Source organism: Homarus americanus, unplaced genomic scaffold (genome assembly GCF_018991925.1).
Source record: "Homarus americanus isolate GMGI-L3 unplaced genomic scaffold, GMGI_Hamer_2.0 scaffold36734, whole genome shotgun sequence".
Taxonomy (NCBI): Eukaryota; Metazoa; Arthropoda; class Malacostraca; order Decapoda; family Nephropidae; genus Homarus; species Homarus americanus.
Window position 1 is genome coordinate 10,679,974 of NW_024733126.1, and position 7,148 is coordinate 10,687,121.

Sequence of the window (7,148 nt, forward strand, 5' to 3'; positions counted from 1 at the left end):
ACGGTTTATTGAAAGAGCATGGCAGCCGGAAGGCTGAAAATATACAATTACATAATTGGGGAATGGGTCTCTTGATTTACAAATGATGTACAAGTAACATAAGTGATACAAATATGACATATAATAATTAGGTGTTGCTAATTTTTACAATGGTTGGGACTGGGCTGTTCTTGTAGCAATCAGTTCGTGCTCGTATGGGCTGGATGCGGTTGGGCAGGTGTGTGGCCAGGACAGTAGCTTGGGGCAATGCAGGTGTGCTCCATCCTTCAGGTTAGGTCAGATCAGGTTAGGTCAGATCCAGCCACAATCAGTATTGCTGTGTTTTTGAGCTTTTCCTACGAGTTGGAATTGCCACTTTTGTATATCACTTGTGGGTTAATCGTCAATCTTTGCACTGTACTGTTGGTGTGAGGTTGTTGATAAATCCAGATGGGAAGGAGGAGATGGGGAAGGGGAGAGCCCGACAGACCGGGCTGGCAGCTGTCTCCATGGTCAAGAGACCACGGCCGTGTTCGCGGGCAGCGCCGACTGCACACGTCCTTACCCTAAGAAGGCTGAGGTGTGTGTGTGTGTGTGTGTTGCTAAATAGGGATAATTGTCCAATTAAATCGTAAAACGCAACTGATGTTTTTACCAAATAGAGAAAACTTTTGGCATTTTTGTGATAACTACAGAAAATTGCTTTATATAATAATTTAACTTTTCCTCTCTTAATTGAAAAGTCGATTAGTGTCATAACATAAATGGAATATACTTAAATTAAGTTAGGTTAGGTTAGGTTAGGTTAGTAATGATGTTATTCTTTAATAGTTTGTATTATGATTATCGAGAAAAAAAATGTATAGAAGTTATCATTATTTTGCATTTATCCTTCAAACATACACCTGACATTACTACCTCTCACCTCCTCCTTCCTCTTCCCTCACCATCATCCATCCTCCTACATACTCACCCTCCCCTCATTCAGCCTCTCCCCTCTTACAGACTCCCCTCCCCCTCACTCAGCCTCTGCCCCTCCCCTACTCACCCCCTCACTCAGCTCCCATATATTCCCCCTCACTCAGCCTCCACCCCTCCCCCTCCTCAGCCTCTCACCCTCCCCCCCTCACTCCCCTCCCCCCTCACTCAGCCTCCCCCTCCTCAACCCCCCCTCGCTCAGCCTCTCCCCCTCCTCCGCCTCCCACCTCCTCTCACCCTTTGATCAGTGGACACCAGACCATGGCCAATGTCCAATGCCATCTACCTAGATACTCACCCTCCTCCTCCTCCTCCCTCCTCTTCTTCCTCCTCTCCTCCCCCTCCTCCTCCTCCTCTTCCCTCCCTCCTCCTCCTCCTCCTCCTCCCCTCCTCCTCCTCCTCTTCCCCCCCTACTCCTACTCTCCCTCCTCATCCACCTCCTCCTTCTAACATACTTCCGGTTCATTTTACGTCCCACACAAACCCTCATACCACTACTTTATTTACCCACATGCTCCCTCGCAGGTCGTAATTCTAGGAGGGAAAGAGAGTGAGTTTCTGTGTGTGTGTGTGTGTGTGTGTGTGTGTGTGTGTGTGTGTGTGTGTAAGAGATGCCAGGTATGAGTACGTATATACGACACAAAGCTGAAGTTACGACACGAAATTGGATTCTCAGAGGTGAGTAAGTTAGGATTTTCCCCCAGAATTAAAACAAATTGAGACTGGAGACTCTCTTAGCTACGATACACACTGATGGATACTCAAAGGATCTTAGGTTAAATTTTCCAACCAATCTTAAATGAGATAAGTCGAAACTGTTATCGAATTTTCACTGAGAAAGTATCGTAACTACTCTCTCTCTCTCTCTCTCTCTCTCTCTTTCTCTAGTAAAAAGAAAAGAATAATACACGTAAGAATTGGTGAGAGTCTGGCGCCCAGGACCTTGTTTACTCTGGGGCACTGTAGCTACACCCTGGAGGACCCTATCGCCCTGATGAGTAGCTCCGCCTCTCAATAAACCCATACTAAACCCCTCACTCGGGACGATAAAACTTTTTATGTCCCCTACACTTTCACACGGGGTTCTAAAACACTTAATGTCTCCCTTATACTCTCACATGGGGTGCTAAGACACTTGATGTCTCCCCTACACTCTCACACGGGGTGCTAAGACACTTGATGTCTCCCCTACACTCACACGGGGTGCTAAGACACTTGATGTCTCCCCTACACTCTCACACGGGGTGCTAAGACACTTGATGTCTCCCCTACACTCTCACACGGGGTGCTAAGACACTTGATGTCTCCCGTATACTCTCCCACGGGGTGTTAAAACACTTGATGTCTCCCTTATACTCTCCCACGGGGTGTTAAAACACTTGATGTCTCCCTTATACTCTCCCACGTGGTGTTAAAACACTTGATGTCTCCCCTACACTCTCCCACGGGGTGCTAAGACACTTGATGTCTCCCTTATACTCTCCCACGGGTTGCTAAGACACTTGATGTCTCCCTTATACTCTCCCACGGGGTGTTAAAACACTTGATGTCTCCCCTACACTCTCCCACGGGGTGCTAAGACACTTGATGTCTTCCCTATACTCTCACATGGGGTGCTAAAACATTTAAAATTTCTTAGTGTCATTTAAGTAAGAAATCAAGAGGTTTACAATAATTGACTCACAAACCCGATTTAAAGTAAAAATAAATAAATAAATAAAAATCGCCCCTAAAAATTACTAAATCGATTCATTAGTAAAACCATAAGGAATGAAATTATTTTAAGGATCATTATTTAAAACCATTTACCCGAGTCTTCAGTTTTCGTACACGGAATCTTTTTGTTCTTAAGTATCAATAGAGATATTTTGAAATAGATTTGAATTATATCATTATCATCATTATCATTACTATCATTATTATTATCATTACTATTAATATTATCAATACCATCATTATTACCATTGATATTATCGTCCTTTTTACTATTACTATCATCACTATCCTTATTATTACTACTATTAACCTCATTATCATCACTAACATCAAACATCATCATAATCACCATTGTTATTATCACCACAACCACCACCTAGGCTCACCAGCTGGACACACCTATCCTATAACGTAATTTTCCTCTCAATTTACCTTAATTAACTTTACTGCCTCAATTTCATGCTGATTAAGTCGAAAATTCCCTCCGTTGAGCTGGTTATGTTGTCTTAGTGATTATGGTATTAAAGGAGGAAATTTTGGGGGGTTATTTTTAGAAGAGACAGACAGACAGAGAGACAGACAGAGAAAGAGGCAGAGAGGGAGGAAAACAAATGAGTGTGAGAGGACAGAAAAGGGAGAGAGAGAGAGAGAGAGAGAGAGAGAGAGAGAGAGAGAGAGAGAGAGAGAGAGTAGAGATACCTACACCTACATATACATTACCTTTAAAAAATCAGCTGCGGAATTTTTTTGAACAATTAAGATCTCAAAAAAAAATATTCTAAAAAAACACAACACAAACTACTCGTCTTTTTAATAAGTAAATAAACATTCTGAAACATCAACATAAAGCTTGGAAATAATCCCTAATAATCTGCCTCGGAAGTCAATGATTAAAAACTATCATATTGTAAATATCTTCAGATGTAGTTTTTCTTCGTTTGAGATATTTGGTATTTTGTGAAGTATGCCAGCGGCTTCAAAAGTTTATTTACGTGTTTTAGATAGTTAGTCATATTTTTATCATGTTTTTTCTTCTAAGTTTTACGAAAATTTGCCAATAAAAAATACTCAAGGAAGACGAGGAAGTTTATTTTCACAGATAACAATTAAAACTTTATACGTATCCATTCTTCACATGCACCAGGCACTAGAGTAAATACGTCCCCATTCTTCACATGCACCAGACACTACAGTAAATGCGTCTCCATTCTTCACATGCACGAGGCACTATGGTAAGTACGTATCCATTCTTCACATGCACCAGACACTATGGTAAATAAGTCCCCATTCTTCACATGCACCAGACACTACAGTAAATGCGTCTCCATTCTTCAATTATGCATCACGCACTTTGGTTAATATGCGAGCTGGGCCAAGTCTTCTTCCCTTATCTGAATAAAGGTCCACCTGAATGTACTTGATGTTTAATAATACGTGTTGAGTGAGATGTTAAGCGTGTATTAGTCCACTATTGAATGATGGCCTCTCTCCCCTACTACCTACACTACAGCCTGCACTATCTTTCTCTATCTCGTGGGATCCACTGCCTGCACAGCCCACAGAAACACTATCACCAAACGGAGAACAAGATACAAGACACACGAACTACCGCCGCTCAACGATTACTACCACAACAACAAGAAAATTTCAACCCGACCAGAAAATACAAAACATCCCTTTGCCAATAACCCAGGGAACCGCTTCACTGGTCCATTGATGTAAACATATGCTGCCAGCAGCCTCTTACTCGTAATCCAAATACCTAAAACTCTTATACAACATCCACCAATGGGATGAATTCTTCTGGGAAAAATTACTTTGATCTTATCTACCTAAATCTAAAAGAATAAAAAAAAACGTGCCTGTCTGTCTGTTCCAGCCACTGATCCAAAACAGAAGTAGCTTGAGAACTGAAACTTGACACATACATATTACATGAGTCCTAGCCACGGCCATTGGCTATGAACTGCCTCTCAAAAGCAAACCCGAGGAGCGTCTCAACAGCTGATACTGCTCGACTCTCTGCTCTGCCCTTCGAGGAACTAGAGAAATGTGAGACAAAAGCCATACTGATGCATTACAGGCTTCTTAAAAGACACAAACTAGCTTGAACTCCGTGACGATATGTTTTCATAATAATAATAATAATAATAATAATAATAATAATAATAATAATAATAATAATAATAATAATAATAATAATAATAATAAATGAAGAAAAAGAAAAGGAAACGATATTATGATATCCTAATTCACCAGAGAGATACAGAAAAGAAAAGAGAGAGAGAGAGAGAGAGAGAGAGAGAGAGAGAGAGAGAACACCAATATCGCAAACAACACCAGACGCTGTACGGATTGGCGGCCTATGGCGAAGCGGAAGATGGTAATGATTCCGTGTTCTTGTATCTTTTATTGTTTGACTTAACCCAATCTCTCTCTCTCTGAAGTGACGAATGAGGGATGACGAGTGAGAGGGGAGGGGAAGAGAGGGGAGGGGAGGGTGACAGGTGGCGAGTGAGAAGGATTGAGGTGCGAGGTGAGGGAGAGTGAGGGGTGACATGTGAGGAAGGTTGAGGCGTATCGAGTGAGGGGGTGGAGGTGAGAGGTGATGAGTGAGGGGTAAGAGAGAGTGAGGAGTGACAGGTGAGGGGGTGGAGGTGGGAGGTGATGAGGAGGGGGTGGGGAGGGTGAGGAGGACAGGTGAGGGGGTGGAGGTGAGAGGGGTAATGAGTGAGGGGTAAGAGACAGTTATGAGACAAGGAGGGGGGTGGAGGGGAGAGGTAATGAGGGGAGGGGTGAGGGGGAGGGAGGACAGGTGAGGGGGTGGAGGTGAGAGGTGATGAGTGAGGGGTAAGAGAGGGTGGGGAGGAGGATGAGTGAGGGTGAGGGTGAGTGGAATGACAGGTGAGGGGGTGGAGGTGAGGTGGGAGCGAGGCAGGGGGGTGAGGGAGGGTGAGGAGTAAATAGTGGGGGACAGGAGTGTGTCAATAACCAGGAGACATAACGGCCAGACCACAACTTCCCACCTCCCTCTCCTCTACCCACTCCACTCCCATCTACCTCTCATCTCCCTCTCTATTTTACAGCTCTCTCTCTCTCTCTCTCTCTTGGTGGTGGTAGTCTGCTTTAACATCTCGCGTGTTTTTTTTTTGTTTTTTTAAAGGATATTAGCCCACCCGGGCACAGGTCACCGACCCACATCGGGACCTGGGGGGCGAAAATTTAATAATAACAATATAATAATAATAATATTAATAATAAAAATAATAATATTAATGATAATAATAATAATAATAATAATAATAATAATAATAATAATAATAATAATAATAATAATAATAATAATAATATTAATACAGTAATTCATAGTAATTAAAATTTATAATAAAAAGTAAAATAAAATAATATCAACAATAACAATAACAACACTGTAATAATGATAATAAAAAAATCAATAGTGAGAAACGCTATAAGTACAGTATGTTGTGTTGCCAATAGTAAGAGAAACAATTGAGACCCTGCAATTGTGTGTAAATGAGGCAGAAAGTCAGATCAGCAACCTGGGACTTGGTCACAATATTCGTGATGCCATATGGCAGCAGGGTCTACCATTAGACAACACATGCTTCCAATATCTTCCCAGGCGGTAGTACCTCCCTGTTTGGTAGCTGCCTACTACCTACTACCTACAAGTTAAGTCTTTATTAACATCTCAAGTCTGTATTAACATGTCTAGTTACTCACAGACGTAGCTGAATGATCTTTTCTCGTTCACAACTCATATGTTTAGTTTTTAAGATATAAAGAGCATCCATCTATCAGGACCTGCTGGGAGTGTATCGTTTAATGGACGAGCGTTGACAAGTGTAGAGGCAGGAGACGTCAAGGCCCTGACATCCTGCCCTGACAAACGGCTATTCATGACCACTTTCCTCTCGTCAGCGTGACATCAACCCGGAGAATTAAAGGGTTAAAAAGGGTTGTGAAGCTGTGCCTGGAGCCTGGCAGCAGTTGTATGAAAAAAGAAGTTTGAATATTTACTTGATTTCTGTTTTTTTTTTTTAATATATTTAGTCTGTTGTGTAGTAGAGAGAACGCTATTTGGACGCTGGCTACACTTTACTCGTCGCAGATGACAACCACGAACTCAGAGGTAATGAGTGTTTTGGGGATCCCCTAAAAAACTTACCCCACCTCTAGACCACTAAGACCCCAAGGTACCTCCAGAACACCAAGACCATCGAGATTCCCAACCTACCCCATCCCAAGACCATTGTGAGCCCCAGGCCCTTCCAAGACAACAGAGAACTCAAAGCCCCCCTCCAAGACCACAGAAATCCATAGGCCATTCCAAGACCAAAGAGACCCATAGGCCCTTCCAATACCACTCAGACCCCCATATTCCTACAGGACTTAAAAGACTCTTACCTAGAGCCCCTGAACACCAACACCTGCCACCACCCTGTCAGCCTATG